The sequence below is a fragment of the Sorex araneus genome, chromosome X (genome assembly GCF_027595985.1).
Source record: "Sorex araneus isolate mSorAra2 chromosome X, mSorAra2.pri, whole genome shotgun sequence".
NCBI classification, from domain to species: domain Eukaryota; kingdom Metazoa; phylum Chordata; class Mammalia; order Eulipotyphla; family Soricidae; genus Sorex; species Sorex araneus.
In genome coordinates this window covers 276,977,537-276,995,736 of record NC_073313.1, presented here as the reverse complement: position 1 = coordinate 276,995,736, position 18,200 = coordinate 276,977,537, and the positions used below count along the sequence as shown (strand labels likewise).

The following is an 18,200-nucleotide window of genomic DNA, read 5'->3' as shown; positions in this document are numbered from 1 at the left end:
GTTTACATGTCTATCATAGTTACCTTATAGTCTGCCTGGGAGTCTAATTTAGTAAACATTCTTTGAGTTAACGATGCCTTCTCTTCATGAAACTCTCACCATTTTCTTACTCCATGGAATTAATAGCATACTCATTGGCCCTATAAGATTATTTCCAGTATATTAGTTCTGAATGCTTAAAGATTGGGAAAAGAAATTAGTACAAGAAGCATCTACAGGGGCTAGAGCAATAGTACAACAGGCAGGGCATTTGCCTTGCACATGGCTGACCCGGGTTTGATTCCCAGCATCCCATATGGTCCCCTGAGCACCGCAAGGAGTGATTCCTAAGTGCAAAGCTAGGAGTAACCCCTGAGCATCACCAGGAGTGACCCAAAAAGGGAAAAAAAAAAGAAGCATCTACAGCTGCAGTTTGTCTCACCCTTGAACTAGACAAAAAATATGAACTTGATAATTATCATCTATAAAATAGATTAAGTTGACATGTGCAGGTAATTAATTCACTTTCCTTAAATTATTTACTTACCACTTCTATATTTTTTGCCATATTTATTTATCAGCTGAACTCTTTGTATTTTCTTTAGTTAGACTCAAAAATTACCTTAAAGTGTTTTCTCTTTCTTTCTTTTTAGAAAGTAGAAACATTTGTTGGAAACTACAAGAGAAAAGAAAAGGAACTACCTGTGTGGGGAGGAACTTACTATAAATTAAGAACTGAATTTAACATATATTGCATAGAATAAGAGGAATGTATACAGTATAGAACTGTCTTACCTAAAGTTTTTAAGACATGTTTTATTTCACTATCATAGCAAATGTATGTATTATTTAACATTAAAACTAATTATATGAAATTAATTCTATTAATTCTAGTTGGAAAGAGCCAAGCTCATTATAATGTATGATATATATTTATATCTTAGAAGTGATATGAAAATGCAAAGCTACTTATAAATTCACACAACATATGCATGGAATTCTCAAACATATTATCTGTGAAAGAAGACAAATACAAAAATATAAACAGTTTTATTTATTTTTAGAGAACATAAAACTAGGTGTAAAATGTACATCTAGTCCAGTGCTAATAGGATCTATGCAAGAGTTACCCTTGAAAAGTGATGAGATGTCACTTTGAGGAGGGATTCTCTAATGCAGGTAGCTTTCTGTTTAGTACTCTGGGTGTTGATGATATGATGTGTTCTGCTTTTGAAATGCATCCACTGGTGAGGTATTACTATTTTTCATTTTCTCTATGTATAATTCAGCATCATTCTAAGCTCTTTAGAGTACAAAAGCTTATTGAAGGAATATAATTTTACAGCCATAGATGTCATACTGAAGTTATAGAACATCAGAGTAAAAACAGCAGAAAGAAGATTGAGCACCCTTACAGGAACCATAATTTGGTGGATAGCACACTTCTATCAACTACAGTAGATGTTCAAAGTCAGTATTAAAGTCTTCAAAGTGCTGAGGGAAAATAACTGTCATTTTAGAAATCTATATCTAGCTTAGCTATCAACTCGAGGTTGGGAGTACAAAAGAAAAAACACCATGTATTTTAGTCATTTCAAGTTTACCATCCAGAAGCTCTGGTTGAGTAGATGCATTTGAGCAAAATTAAATAAATGAAGTGAATTCACATTTAGGAAATAAAATATCAAACTATATATTGGTTAAATATAGACTCTAATGTATAACTTTCTAGACATCAAACAAAAGTACAACTAACTCAAAAAATTCAAAGTTAGGAAAACTAAAAGAAACCAAAAAAATTAAATCTTAGAAAAAATTTAGGGTAAGATGTAATGACTGTACTGTAGCACTGTAGCACTGTTGTCCTGTTGTTCATTGATTTGCTCGAGCAGGCACCAGTAATGTCTTCATACTGGTACAAGATGTAATGACAATGACAATGAAAAAAAAAAACACATGTGCATCAGGCCTGTGGGATAGTACAGAGGGTAAGGTACTACTCTCCGTGCATAGCACAAGTTGGACATAGCCAACATGGGTTTGATCCCCAGCATTACATCATGTGTAGTGCCCAGAGTACTGCCAGGGGTGATTCCTGGAATATGGAGACAGGAGTAAGCCCTAGTACCTTGGCTAGTGGCCCCCAAACAGAATAATAACAGTGGGAAGGAATCAGGGCCTGAGCAGGGCACTAACCTGGCATGTGGCTTACCAGGATTCGATCCTTGGTATCTCCAAACACCATCCGAAGTGATCCCTGAGCATAGAGCCATAAGTAAATCCTGAGTACCACTGGGTGTCTAACAAAAAACAGAATCAAAGAAGTGGGAATTACAGAAACCAAAGAGAAAAATATTTTGATAGGGATAGGGAACTGATTTAGTTTCTTCTGATAAGATGACAACAGAGAGAGAGACACTGAATAATATTAGTGGCTATTTAATTTCATCCTAATTAGTCATTTATTATGTTTTTATTATATATCTTATTTTATTATATATTTTATATGGTTATTTTTTCATTCTAGTTTTTCTTTATTAAAACATTAGCTCCAGAAGACCAGAGACTTTTGTCTGTTTTATTATTTCATCTCAGAACCTAAAATTACACCTGACATATGTGTACATTCTTTTATTCAACAGTCATGGAAAGTGAATATAATTATTTATTTTATTAAAATATTAAATATTAGAAATATCAGGTTCACACAAAGAATGAATTGGTTTATTATACTTAAAATCAGGACATATGAGTCTAAAGTATCCTGTACTTACACTAAACCACTCATCATCTACTGGAATGCTTTGTCATGGTGATAGGCTAACAGCAAATATGTGGTTAAATGCTAGATATATTTTTAAAAGACAACATAGCAATAATTGCTCTTTAATTAAGTCTGTGATTGGAATAATAAAATCTGTATTTGCTTCTGTGCAAGTTCTATCTTAAAATGTGACTGTTCATCAAAACAACATTAATATTCACGCTTTAATTTGCATGTGATTTAAATGCTGGTAAATTCGTTTTGCTCTTCAGGTAACAGGGAACATGTTCACTTAAGTAATATATTAAGTGATATAACCAAAACAATCTTTAAATGTATGTACTGCAGAGTAGCAAATAATGTAATCTAATACAAACTTAATTTTGTAAAATACTTGAAATTTTCAAGTATGAAATTCTTGACACATAACATACAAGATTTTGATTTATCCTGTCTAGAGACCTAAAGATGAGATAGGAAATAAGAAAAGACATTGACAATAGATATGAATGAATCACTAGTAAAGGAACCTTTTCTTAGGTAGATAGAGGCCTAAATTCAGATGAGTATTAAGTCAAAGAAGATTATTTTAAGGAAGGCTTATTATTTTAGTCATTTCAATGGTGGCTCAGACTGGAGTAATCTGAGCTATATTGATATTTTAATATGTACTGAGTGATATTATGGCTTTGAAAGGAAATATTGGTTCTCTGGTCTATAATGACAGTTTAGTTTATACTGTTCGATTTCTTTTTCCAACTGTATGTGAAATTGCTCTTCTAAAACTTATACAATCTTGTAAGCCATTTATATCAATTTCAAATATATAGTCAAGGTAATACACCAAATAATTTTTTTTGTTATGTGTATAGTATGTGTTCTTTTCCTTTATCTAATTCTTTGGTCATGGATATTTATAACTAAATAAGATTTCATTGTATGTAAATTTTTCTTTATCAACATTTGACATCTAGGTTGTTTCCACATCTTTATTGACAAAAATAATGCTGCAGGGTACATGAGAGTACAGATATCTCTTTGATAGAGTGACTTTGCAGGCCTTTCACAAGACACACCACAAAGAAACGAATAAAAATGAAAGGACTTCCAGATAATGATTTCTCTACACTTAGCTCTATGCCAGAGGTGGGATTCCGATTCATATTTGAAACTTCCAAGAAGCCTCCCTCCTGCTTTTCACAACAACTGCAGCAATGTATATTCCTACTAATGGAACAGTGTTCTAAACTACTCTCACTCCAAATCCTAATCCTGCCAATACTTGTTCCTTGTTGGTTTGGTTTTTGTTTTCTTTCTTTCTTTCTTTCTTTCTTTCTTTCTTTCTTTCTTTCTTTCTTTCTTTCTTTCTTTCTTTCTTTCTTTCTTTCTTTCTTTCTTTCTTTCTTTCTTTCTTTCTTTCTTTCTTTCTTTCTTTCTTTCTTTCTTTCTTTCTTTCTTTCTTTCTTTCTTTCTTTCTTTCTTTCTTTCTTTCTTTCTTTCTTTCTTTCTTTCTTTCTTTTTTTTTTGCTTTTTGGGTCACACCTGGCGATGCTCAGGGGTTACTCCTGGCTCTGCACTCAGGAATTACTCCTGGCGGTGCTCAGGGGACCATATGGGATGCTGGGAATTGAACCCGGGTCGGCCGTGTGCAAGGCAAACGCCCTACCCGCTGTGCTGTCGCTCCAGCCCCTGTTTTTTTGTTTTCTGGGAGACATTTGTTCTAACAGGTGTGAGGTCTTATCCCATTGTGGTTTTGATTTGTTTTCTGTCTTTATGATTTTTTTTACTTACCTTAGAGGATGATCCTTACTGCATTGGGTGAGTGTGAAAGAAATGAAAATAGTACTAAGGAGAGTCAGAGTAACTGAATGAAATCATGAGAACTTTAATGTTCATCAGGTATTATTTTAGTGTGCTAGTTTTACCGGGTGGACACAATTTTCTTGCTATTTCTGAAAGAGCAATAAAATGAAAATGTTTTCATTTCTTTGTCTTTGTGTTACATCCAGCGATGCTCAGTGGTTGTTATTGACTCTGCACTCAGGAATCAATCCTGGAGGTTCTCCAGGGACCATATGAGAGGCTGAGGATTGAAACCAAGTTGACTGCATGCAAGGCATCCCTATCTTTTGTCCGATCACTCTGGCTTTCTAGTCTTCTGGTTCATTAACTAAAGGCTGGATCCTGTTTTCTGTCCAAGACCATTACAGCTGGATTCAAATGATGCACAATGAGTGCTGACTCTCCAACAATGTTGATTTCCCCAATCCAGCCTCGCTGGTTTCCTAAGCAAAAATATAATATTAAGGTGACTGAAAAATATATGGCTAAGTTAGAGATTATATTTTCAGAATCTCTGAAAAGTTATTATCATTTCTTATAGAAATACTGTGAATAATCATCCATATTTAATAGAGATAATAAGAAATCTGAGCTTAAAGGTGCTGAGTTATTGCCTGAGGATAATTCACTGAAGCAAAGACCAATATCTGGGTTTCTGACTTCTGATCCTAATCTTCCATTTTCTCTCTTCTCAGGCTCTGCATCCAAATGAATTCTTGATTCCATTTAACACCAAAGATGATCTGAGGGCCTAGAGAAGTTTGACATCATTTGAATTTACATTATTCAGTTTTATGTGTTTTCTAGTATAAATGGGAAAAGAGGTAACCATATATAAACTTAGATCACTCTTTATTATGACTGGCATAACCGCCTTATTATCATAGTTATAGTCATCCATTAGACAGCATTTAAAATTCACTTACTATGACAAGTTTTGAAATAGATGGCTGCCTCCCAGACAAGCTTTGATATAAAAAATTAGACCAGCAGAAATTACAGCATAATAATAACAATAAAAGATGGCATTTAATACAGAATTCTCAGTTGCAGTTCTCTCTGTTAAATTCTTTAAAAGTGTTATAAAAATTGACCCTTACATTTACATACCTCTCTCTGAAGAAAGTACTGTTAGTATTAGCCATATTTTATTGGTGAAGAACTGAGTCTTGCAATATTTAAACAAGCCATTTAAATTTGTATCCATCAAAGGGCTGGTTTAAAAAATTAAAGTGTGTCCCCTCTACTCCCACAGTTGACTTTTAAATATTAATTTTGGGTCAGAGAGATAGTATATGGATTAAGAGCTTGTCTTGCAATTCCAGTTCAATCCCCACCACCACATATGGCTCCCCCAGCATCTCTAGAAGTGTCCTTAAGCAGAGTCAGGAGAAAACCCAAGTACACTTGGGTGTAATACAAAAACCAAAAAAGCAAAATAAGGATTATTTCTAAAGGGAGTAGACTTTGGAGACAGTAAAATTACCCTGCCTTAATAAAGTTGAAAATTGTCTCTAAATATAAGTATCTTAGAGTTCATATATGACTAATGCTTCATAGAGTAAGACTTTTAGACTTTTTTGGTTGTTGTATCAATGGAGAAATAATCCAGAATATGATATGTTTAGAAAACTCTACGTGACATACCTTTGCTTAGACAGGAACCCTACATAATAGCTTATAAAGGCTAATGAATATGCTTTTAAAATAATAGCATTTCCAATGTGATTGGTGACTCTTTTTTCCCCAAAATGTATTTTATTAGTATACTTATTAGTTCATAGAACATGACTTGGGAAATGCTGGACTAGAGAAGTCCTTTAGTAATCAATCCTTTTGTGTTCTTCTTCTAAAAAAATGTTTTACGTTCGCATTACATTTATGTCTCAAAAGTGTTTGTGTTCCACCTTGGAATTAACAGGGAACCATGATCATGCCTAACATCCTGTCTCTCTTCCCATCATAGCTCCCTTTCTGGACTGTGTGTTTTAAAACATTTTGTTTTATTTTTAATTTTTTTTTTTTTTTGCTTTTTGGATCATACTCAGCGATGCACAGGGGTTATTCCTGGCTCTGCACTTAGGAATTACTCCTGGCAGTGCTGGGAGACCATAGGGGATGCTGGGAATCGAACCCAGGTCAGCCGCATGCAAGGCAAATGCCCTACCTGCTGTGATATCACTCTAGCTCCCTGTTTTTAATTTTAATTGTTTTGAATCACCATGAGATATAGTTACAAGCTTTCATGTTTGAGTTACAATCACACAATGATGAAACACCCATCCCTCCATTCAGTGCACATTCCCCACCTCCAATATCCCCAGTATACCCCCCCACTTTCCCACCTTCCCACTGCCTCCATGGCAGCAATATTCCCCATTCTCTCTACTTTGGGGCATTATGGATTGCAATGCAGATACTGAGAAGTTGTCATGCTTGCTCCTTTATCTACTTGCAGCACACATCTCCCATCCCGACCGATTCCTCCAATCATCATTTTTGTAGTGATCCCTTCTCTATTCCAGCTGTCTTCTCCCCTCCCCTTACCCCCACTCATGAGGTAGGCTTCCAGCTATGGAGCAGTCTTCCTGACCCTTGTATCTACTGTATCTAGTGCTATGTTATTTTATACTCCACAAATGAGTGCATGCACTGTGTGTGTTAATCTTTTCATTACTTTACCTTCCATTCTGGCCAAGGTAGATACATTTCTGCCATACAACGTTCAGACCAACATGCATGGCAGAGGTTGAAAAGCAAGAAGTTCTGGAGGCTTTACAAGGTTATCTAAAGGGACCAAGAAAATATCAAGGACTTTATAGCATCAGATTAAGAATTCGGTGAAGAACTATTTATCTTGAAGGTTATCGATGAACCCACATTTATCTAGAAAGAAAAATGCCTATCTCAGAGAGTGGGAATAGAAAACAGATTATAGTGGGCAGTTAACCTTTCTCTTTATTTAGCTTTGTGGAGCTCTTACATAGACTTGGTGTTTTGTAGGAGAGAAGGTTGTTTTTCCTTATCATCGGTGTTCAAACATCATTTGTTGTTCTCTTATTCTTACTTCTATTTTTGGAGGGGTGCACACCTGGAAGTGCTCAGGGCTCTGAGTTCACAGATCATCATTCCTGGTGGGCTCAAGAGACCATATGGGGAATCAGGGATGGAATTTGTGTCAGCCACATGGTTAGGCAAAAAGATTTCTCTTTGTATTATCTATCTGGCCCCTAGTTTGTTATTTTTAAAGAAAACGGTGATATTTACAATAGTTTTTAAGTTACATCAGAAATATATCCATTGTCCTCCTTCAAAGACTCTCTAAAATTATTAAGTTGAGAAAAGTCTAATGTCATTTCTTTCTAGAGAGATGTATTGATTTTTTTCTGTGAAAAGATTAGCCCCCCTCAACCTGTATGTATATTTATAAAAATATTTATTAAAAATGTCATATTTATAAAAAATGTCAAAACTAAAATAAGCACACAAGAGGACTGAAATGAAAGCATGCCCCATCTCTTTACACCTGATTCAGCAAATAACTCTGTGCATGTCCTGTTGAGAAATTCATAGCCATTTGCACGTCTTGGGAAACTACTTAATCTCAGGAAATGCTTTCAGTTTGTTTTGTGAAAAAATCTATTATTTTTCTAATCTTTCAAATGGACTTTAACTCAAGAAATCACAAGTGTTTGCTGTTCTGGGACCTGAAACAAACTTCCAGTGTCTCAGTTTGATTTTATAGCAACTCTCTAGGGTAAAAAGAGTAGCCTCTTCTTAAAGATGAGAAAATAAGACTGAGAAGGTAAATAACCCACTGAGATGGTAGTGGTCAACAAAAACACTCAGAATGGCATGGAAGTCTCTGTTCTATACTATGTGTTTTCAATGCCAAGAACAATGGCTGATATGTGGAAAGGGTGACATACATGTTGGTTTCCAGGCTGTTTTATTCTGGTTATTAAGCTCTGGGTAGTGAATACACATCCAGCCTCAGTAAGATGTTGAACTGGTATTAGCTTTTAGCTGCCTCTGCCCACTGATATAAATTCATGAGCTCTGTACGCCTGGTATATCATGCCAGAAAGACAAAGGAGAGGGCAAGGAAAACACTAGCTAAGAAGAAAATCAATCACAAATTCTTTGCATTTCAAAACTTTTAGGATCATCTGAGAAGGCTTCCAATTACCTTCTCCAGGAGTGTGTAATCAAATGAGAGCAAATTTTGAAACCCTTTAATAATTCATTTAGAAAAGTATAACTTACGCTCATTAAAATCACAGCCCAACATTCCAATTAAGCAAAATATATGCCTTATATTCACTGTACAGTTCTTATGCTTCATCCTTAGGTGACATGGCCTGGTTCAGATAAGGTTTTAGAATATGTATAGAAAAAAAATACTGAAAGCTGCTGAGCATGGTTGATATTAACAATTTAATCACTTGTGTTTAATGCCAAGAATATAATCCAAAGAGGGGGAAATTGCTTTTGAAGTGTTAGACATTGGCAGTTTCACAAAGTTAAGAAATTTTCTCAACATTATATTTGGAGTTTCAGTCTTAAGGCTGTAGTATAAATAAATAATAAATTGTAGTTATTTGTAAATATCATAAGGCAGACCATTCCCCTTTATCTTTGACTCTACAATATGCAATTTAATTTGCTTTAAGGATTCAGACTTGTTCTGTTATCCAGTAGCTAAATAAAAAACTATCTTGCTTCATGATTGTGTTGTTCTGCCTTATTTTTCTAAGATCACAGGCCACCATTCTTTACAACTTGCCTTTCTTTGTCCCTGAAATTGTTTCTGCAACATGCTATAATTAAGCTCAGAACCATGTGTAAAAACAAAAAGACCACTTCTAGACTTCTAGAAGAACCAGTCTTTTGTATTCATTTCTTACCAAGTATTTCTTTCTAATGCTTGTGAAAGTAACTTTAACTGAGGAAAAAAACCCAAAACCATTATTTTCTTAGAATATCAAACAACCTTAAAAAAGCAAAAATTTCAGTTTGCTCAGCATTTGATATGAGACTAGTACCACCCAGAGGTCCAAGTTTTTAGAAGCAAATACAAGCAAATTCAAGCAGATTCTTTCCATTAGACTTCTTCTGAGTTGTCCCTGGTGTTCTTGTTTGTAATAACGTTTCCTTGAATTCAAGGGGTATATAAAGAGGAAGGGAAAAAGAAACCTGACTTTCTCCTTGTGGCTGATTCAGGGTACACCATTCCACCTGTGTTGTCTTTACTTCTGAACCCGTTGCAAGAGTCACAACAGTTTTCTTCTCCAGTAGTTACTGGGAATGCTTGGCTAGTTCTTGGAAATGCAGTCTCCGGCATGTCTTTAATTGCTGGTTGAGCTTATACTCTGTTTCTTGAACTTAATTGCAAACTCTCTTAGAGCAAATGCTCAAGGTGTCTCTTTTATTAGATGCAGCACATCCCTGTGGAACTGCATTTTTTCCTTAGAGTGAACTTAATTGCATATAGGTATTTTTCTTCCATTTAGATAGCATGTGATTATAAAACAAGGTGCTAAAGGTTGCTATAAATGCAGACTATAGACATTTATTAGACTATGTTGAGTTAATGAAATAGCAAATTGCCAAAGACCCAAAGCAGAAGCAACAAAAAGGGTCTTTTTTTCCCTACCGTTTTTATTGCTTTATTTCTTCAGTGTAAGAGAGAGAGAGAACACAGACTGGAATATGTTTAAATTTATGATAAACATTTTTGTATTTAGAGAATGAGGAATAAATACATACATAATAACTATTAGGAATAGAATAAAAATAACAAAGTATGAATGTATGTGTTCCCCAAACTTTACTCCCCTCTGCCTTCTCCTTTCATAATGTACCTAAATTGCCTTCTTTCTTTATGTTTGCTTTATAAAGTTTGAAGCAAAAATCTAACATCAATGTTGGATGCAGAAACATTAGAGAACCACAGCTGTGCAGCAAACGGAAACGCATCCTCACAGAAGGGGGCATTATTCTTTTTCTTGTTCAATTTTTCTCAATTTAATTTTATTAAAGCACTGAGATTTATAATATTATTCACAATTGGGTTTTAGACACACAATGTTCCATCATTGATAGGACCAATAGTGCCAACTTCCCTGCACCAGTGTTCCCAGCTTCTTGTTCTATTCCTTCAACCCCAGCTTGCCATCATGACAGATACCTTTTTAAAGTTTGACGACTAAAGTTTCGGTCTCATGATTTCAGTCTAGTGGTTTGAATATTTAGCTCTACTGTTTCTTAATACCATCGATGGATCCTGACTGTTGCTCTCTGCTGCTTCTCACTGGCCAAGACAACACAATCAAACGTAAGCTAATTGGACCACATCATATTTAAGAGTTTTTTCATGGCACAAAAAAAGCAGGTTGCAACTTAAAAACAGCTGACTATATGAAAGAAAATGTTTTAGTCAGCACATTAGATAAAGAATTGATATTCAGTACTCAGATCAATCACACACAAAAAAATCCAAAAAAACATTATTTGGGAATTTTTTCGTATCTTCCACTTTATTTAACACCACAGTTTAAAATTGTTCAAGATAAATAGTAAAATTAAGTTTTAAAAATGTTTAAGATGCATTTGTTAAAGGCATCCGATATTCCAACACCAATCCCACAAGCACTGTGACCAACCTCCACTATTGTCTCTGTTTTCCCAACCACCCCACAATACTGCCCCTGTAGCAGGCCCAAAATAATTTTATATTGTCTGTTTTATATATTTTATATTGTCTGTTCCCACTAAATGGATAATCAAATGATCAAAAACTACTGTAGTGGAGGATAATAGGTGAAAAATGTTGTATCTCACCGGGATATTAGGTCATTTTCTGAGGGCTTTCTCAGTTGCTGTTGCTAGTTGAACCTTCTGTGGTAATATTTTTGTTTGTCAAGCTGACTTCTATGTTACATTCCCATTCAATCTCGTGGGATATTAGCTTGTAAAGTTTGGAGTTGTTGCTCCAGAAAATTCAGAATATTTAACTGGCAATGAGCTTACATGGCTGCGATGCTGGAACCAATGTGTGACTTCCAGGGCTTCTGGAAGTATGGGGATTTGAGAGCAGGTCACCCACCTCAACTCGAAGAGGGCTCAGAGATTTCAGCAAAACAATAGCAACAACAACAACAGCAACCTGATACTCCTGACATTTTTGGCAATTTGGCATGTGTGTGGATCTCAGTCATGATGAGGGAAAGTCTAGCATAGGCCTGACAGCAGCTGACAGCATGTGAATGCGGCTGCTGCTGGAGTGTCCCGTGGTGTTGGTGGGGCTGAATGAGGAAATGGGATGAAGGTAACACAAGTAAGTGGGCTGAGGTCTCACACTTTGGCGAAGTAACCGTGTGTATTTCAAAACCATGAACACTGTTGTAAATAATTAAGTTTTTTGTTTGATTTTGAAATCTACTGTATTTTTTAAAAATTTCTTAAGTTTTATTGAGTCACCGTGAGATAGTTACAAGCTTTCATGTTTGGGCCACAATCTCAGAATGATCAAACACCCATCCCTCCACCAGTGCACATTCCCTACCACCAATATCCCAAGTATACCCCCCTTTCCCACCCTCCCCCTGCCTCTATGGCAGACAATATTCCCCATACTCTTTCTCTACTTTTGGGCATTATAGCTTGCAACACAGACACTGAGAGGTCATCATGTTTGGTCCATTATCTACTTTCAGCATGCATCTCCTATCCCAACTGGTTTCTCCAGCCATCATAATTAAGTTTTTAAAAGTTAGATTTCCAAGAGACTGTGTGGAGGTTAGAAAGGGATGTTGAGGCATTGATGAGGGGATGCTGATCTTGGTGTTTGGTGTGAAGGTGGAATATTGTATGCCTGAAACACTTATAAATGACACTGTAAATCTTAGATCCTAAATAAAAATTGGAGAGGAAAAATATAAGAAAGTCATATTAGTGCAGCTAGTTAGCAGAGAGTTTCCTGCACGTGCTTCATTCCAGTCTTCATCTGTTCTACAGGAAAAACTGTTGCAGAAAGTCTTTGTATTTGCATTCTTCACTAATACTCAGGCTTGGACATCATCATATAAAAAGGGGAGATAATGAAGGGGTATTAAACAGGGTATGGGAGATTTCATTTGGAAATTTTTATTTGGAAAGGCCACTGCTTAGTGGAGGAAAGAACAAAAGGAATTGAGACTAACAGCTGCAGAAGCCCTTTCACAGGAGGCAGCCACGGTGGCGGTGGTTCTACAATCTCTTTTCTCTACCATGTGAGAATAAAGCACTATCCCTGAGCCCCAAGTAGACCTGGAATAATCAACACAAAATAAATGCAAGCATAAATATTTTAGTGAATCAAAGTAAAGGGAACATCAGCATGGAGGAAGTAACACTTTTAGCTTTTTTTTAGGTTTTGATTTTTGAGCCACACGCTGTGGTACTTAAGTCTTACTCATGGCTATGCATTCTGGGAACTCTCCTGGTGGGCTCAGGGATCATACTATGTGCCAAGGATCAAACCTTGGTCAGTTGTGTGCAAGGCAAGTGCCCTGACCACTGGAAGATGTCTCTCTGGCCCTTAAGTAGTACTTTTCAAACCGAATAGTAAAAGAACCATTTTAAGAGGAAGTTGCCATTATTTTAGTTGCCAGCATATTAAAGGCATGATACTCATGATTTTGAACTTGTTTTGTTTTTGCTATCCAAGAATCTCCTAAATCCATCTCTTATCTACAAAGCTGTGGATGGTACCTCAATTCTGGAAGTTAAATCTTTCAGTACGTTAATAGAAATTAAATCATGAATGTGGACACATTAATATGATTGAGGACGTCCTCCATTTTAAGCAAAATTAAAGCAAAAAACCACCCAAAATGCAAACACTGAGAACGTGTGCTATCTGGTCTTAAGTATTTTCCGGTAGTAGGCAGGAGATACTGAGAGATGAGGGAAGAGGGATGGAGCAAATTTCAGGCCATAGTGGGTGACAAAGCAGTAATTAGAAGGAAATCAAAAAAAGGAAGAAAACAACTTATGATGAAAAAGGTGAACAAGTGAGACAGATGCATGCCTATAGAAAAGACAGCACTTGGAGTATTATATGATCCAACATAATGCCGCATGCTACTGGCTTATAATGTGATTTAAGAAGTAGGTAGAATCATCTGCTAAACCACACAGAATAAATTCTAAGTATCTTCGGATGAGATGATTGCCCTTAGCAATTATAGAAGTCTAAAATGAATCTGACAGACAGAAGAGAAATAGCAATAAAAATACCAGCAGGAGTCAATGAACACACTTTTTATCACATTTTACTGCATTCCTGAATTTAATTGTCTTTATTTGGGGGGGTTGTTTTCTAAATAGTACGTTTTTCAGAATAGTGCCTCTCTCAGAAGTCCTTTCCTCGAAAAAATGGTCTCATCAGGTCAAGAGCTTGATGGAAAAGTTCCAAGGTCCTTTTGACTTACAGAAGGCTCCCATACGTGTGTTTAGTTTTTCAACTGGCTGTCTTTAGAAATGTGACAGAACACTAAATGATCTGCCTTGACTTTCTCATGGTAAAACTGTGACTAGAGTCACATTATGCATTATGTATAGACTTTTGGTGTGTGAATATCAAGTAGGATTCAAACTCAGGACTCCTGTTTCTTCAACTTGAACTCCTTGCACACTATGTGCTACACTTTCCAGTTATTTTTTAAATTTTATTTTTATAAAGTTGTTCATAGTAATTCATTACATTTAATATTCAAACACTAATCCCACCTCCATGCACCTTCCCAGAGGAAAGTGTGTGAAGATTATTGTATTTCATCCTGGAGTCATTAAGCCCTTGTATAAGAGATTACAAACGTATGCTAAATCCAAACAAATGTGTGCTATTTTTGGTACATCATTGGGGTAGAGTATGAGAGGTTGTGTGGCTGCATATGCAAGGAATTGTGAAATTTAGAGTACGGTTATAGAACAGATTCACTCATGGGTAAGGCCTATGTTGTTCTCTTCCAGGAGCTTTATTTCAGAGTCTTGGGATCATGGTCGTTGATGAGATTATATGGTGCCGGAGGGGAGGGGGGCAGTTTGTGGGTGTGACTGCCAAGCTACTGAAAACTTGGGATCTGGGGGTAAGAGGCCTAGTCCTGCTCCAAGCGAGCTTCTTCCAGTCTCTTTGTGGACAGGCAAATGTTCTATGATGCTTTCCCCAGAGCTTGCATACATGACTCCTCTCCCAGTGCTGTGTTTTGTTTTGTTTTTTATTGGAGACAGTCTCTCAGGAGATGAAAATCCTGAAGAATAAGTGATTAAGTGAGTTAATTTATAGGTTTTAAAGGGTATTTCTTACACCCACGATGATGTGTCCTTATAGTTCTAAAGGTTCCAAATGTCGGGAGCCCCTAATCAAGGTCAGTTTATATAGAAACAGTGTGTCTGGGGTAGAACAAATGTTTGCATCCCTATAATATGGGAGGTGTGGCTGAGGGGGAGGTGCCTGCTGACAAGCTCTCCCTCCTATGCTGTCATACATGCACTGTGGGCGGCTGGTAATTGTTAGCTACGAATGTTGCAACACAAGCTCTTCAGTCATACAATTTATTCACTGTGCCACTCAGTGCTGGGAGGTCTTCAAATGTGGCCCCTGGCAGCAGCCTACAGTGTTAGTAAATAATCTGGCTTCTCTGAGCTCAGTTTTCCCTTAGAAAATGAGAATATAGGTGACCAAATTTGTTGAGTTATCACTGGAGTCTATGAAATATTAGTTGAAGGGCTTTAGCATGATACCAAAACCACTTGGCAGTGGTGAATAAATATTCATTTGATTCTTGCTTTTGGCTTTCATATGAGTACATTTCTTAAAAATAGAACATATAACACCTCCCAAATTTCTGGTCACAAATAACCTCAGAGTAGATGTTTCTTCCCTTGCTTCAAAATGTCATAGTACTCACAGTTACTGAGAATGCTTTTATTGCATTCATAATGGCAATACAGTTCTCTTTTGTATGGAAATCACTGGCAGTTACTTAAACCCTCTGAATCCCTATCATAGTACCTAACAGAGATCTGGGAACCTGGGGAGATCCTCATTAAATATTTGTTCCATGCCTGAATTCCTGAAGATGTTAGTGAAAGATAAGAACACAGCTTGAAATCTGAGTTTTCTTACTAGGCTGCAGTTCTGTCTGCAGGGTGTTTGGCTATTAGGATTGCAATCATTTTATATTATGCTCTTAGTGAGGGGATCCAGAGCAGCAGCTAAGTTTTGCCAAGAAAATAAATAATGTTGAAGTCCACAATGCCAGCTAGTTAATGCCATCCCTTGCATGGAAAGATTGTCTTGCTATAATATATGTAACTCATTTAGGTATCTTTCACAATTTCTGTAACATAGAATATTTTATAATAATGAGCAGAACCATGCATGTTCTTCATATACATATAAACAACAAGATGAGTTAAATAAAAACTTACTCTTTGGACTCAGAGACCAATTGGTTATTAAGCAAATTGGGGCAAAGTTACAAATGGTCAAATGTAAGAGGAAGAGAAAACTGAACATTTAGTGGTTGAATTTATGTAATATGTACACAAGTTGATTTTTAATGATGTACCTGTAAAAGTTTAATAATGTCATAATGCAATTTTACTCCACCAAAAACAATTCTTAAACAATAGAATTGAATTCGGGGAGTGCATGCATACATGTAGCAGATGTTATCCCTTATATACTAGGCATTATTTTTCAATGCTTTTCTAAAGAAGCAAACAATTAGAGCTTTTGTTACAAATAAAAAATGAAGAAGGAATATATTTTGCCTCTGATATGTGCTAGGAGAATAACAACAGAGTAGGGCAAGAGGAAGTATGGAGTGCAGGAAGAGAGAACTTTAAAAACAAAGGTTGAGGGAGCCTTCTCTGAGACGTTTCTGTAAATTCCTTCAAGAGATGAGAGACAAAGTCATGTGACACCTGGTGGAAAGCAGAGGGAATAATAACTGTGATGGCTTAGAGGTGGGAGCATGTCCTGCATTCTTAAGAAATCAGCAGACTGCTCTGATCTGGCTGGAGTAGAGTGAGTGTGAGCTTCCTAAGGACCTGATGGCATTCTTTAGAGGGTCTTAAAATTCACAGGTTCTCACAAGTAGTGCTACAATGCTATTCATTCATTTTTTAAATTTTTTTCTCTCAACTCATTTTCAGCAAGTTCTTATTAAGGACCTTTAATCAGGTCTTACTTTTAGTGAATTCTAAGAAATGAGTTTTATGTCTACTTTTAAATAACTTTACACAATTTAATGCAGTTGCTACTCGTATATTGCCATTTTTCAAATGAGTAAATTTGAAAATAATTTTTAATCAAATATATTTTTAAAGTATGATGTAGGTGGGAGAAGTGGCTCCCCCATAGAAGCAGGTCTCCTGGGTGGCTGGCAAAATTAAGTTTGTAGTTCTTTCTTTCAGCTGACTGGACAAATATGCTGCAGGTTACTGAACTTCCAACCATTTCACCAAGTGATGTAAGTTGTAAGAAACTAAAGCACGCCTAGGGGCATGTGCACTCACGAGCTCTCTGGGCGGCTCTGTCTCATCACCCGCATTCAGTGCTCTGGAACCGCTGTGTATGGGCTGGATCAGGACAGCTGTTGGCCAAGGATAGGCAAAGGAAGAAGGAGGACCAAGCTGATTGCTGTTTAGTTACCGTTTATTCAATCTTCCATCTTTCTCCTCTCCTTCACTCCTAGCTCTGTCCTCTCTCTGGATCTACTGCCGCATCTCTTTCACTCGTCTCTCCCCCCTGCTCGTCTCTCCTCACCTTGCCCTCTAGGCTACATACAGCCAGGTAGCATATTCAACATAAGAAAGCTTTTCCTGACTGCCAGCAGGTAAAATACCTCTTAAGGTTTTTTTCCTTTCCTTAGTCCAAGAACTTATTCACGTCTGAATGCTAGTTATTTTTGTATAGACATAACAAGAGATACATTGAGGCTTGCAAGGCAGCTCTCCTGGCAACATCTTGCCACAGACTCAGACTACAGCACTCAGGCCAGATTAATCATTCCTAACCCTAACAGGGTGCTAATCTAGTTAATACTTTTTGGATCATGACAGCATTTGTCCATGATCAAGCTCTTATAGTTAAGCATTAGGCACCTTGGCCAGGCCCATCTCGATGCCAGGGTAGCACACAACTCACCCCTTGCCCTGAGTCCGTCTCGTCCCTCGTTGGGACCCTGCTTTTGGGGGTGCTAGGAAGTAAGAGCAGCTGAGGCTTAGGTCGAGAGAACAGATGACCAGGAGGAAAATATCATGTACAGTCAGATGACTCCCAGGTTACAAAAGAATAGCATTTGCTAAGTCTTCCTGTGTCCATACAAAAAGGACATTGCTCTGAATAAACTATGCAGAGAACTCAAGGAGAAGTGAAACACAATATTTACAAGTCAACAGAACACTAAGAAAGAAGCTACAAATAAACAAAGAGGAATGGGAGCACTGTAATGGGAGTAACCCAACAAACCTAAACTACCTGAAGCTATGTTATCCTACAGTACATAACTTAGATGAAGTGGGGAGTAAAGTTTGATTGAATAGCCTCAATCAAAGCTTG

General features: G+C 36.7%; 1 protein-coding gene across 2 annotated transcripts in view; it reads left to right on the top strand.

Moving 5' to 3' along the window:
• The window catches only part of DLG2 (discs large MAGUK scaffold protein 2), a 1,649,366-nt gene that overhangs the window by 102,296 nt on the left and 1,528,870 nt on the right, over window positions 1-18,200 (top strand). The window lies entirely within an intron of this gene.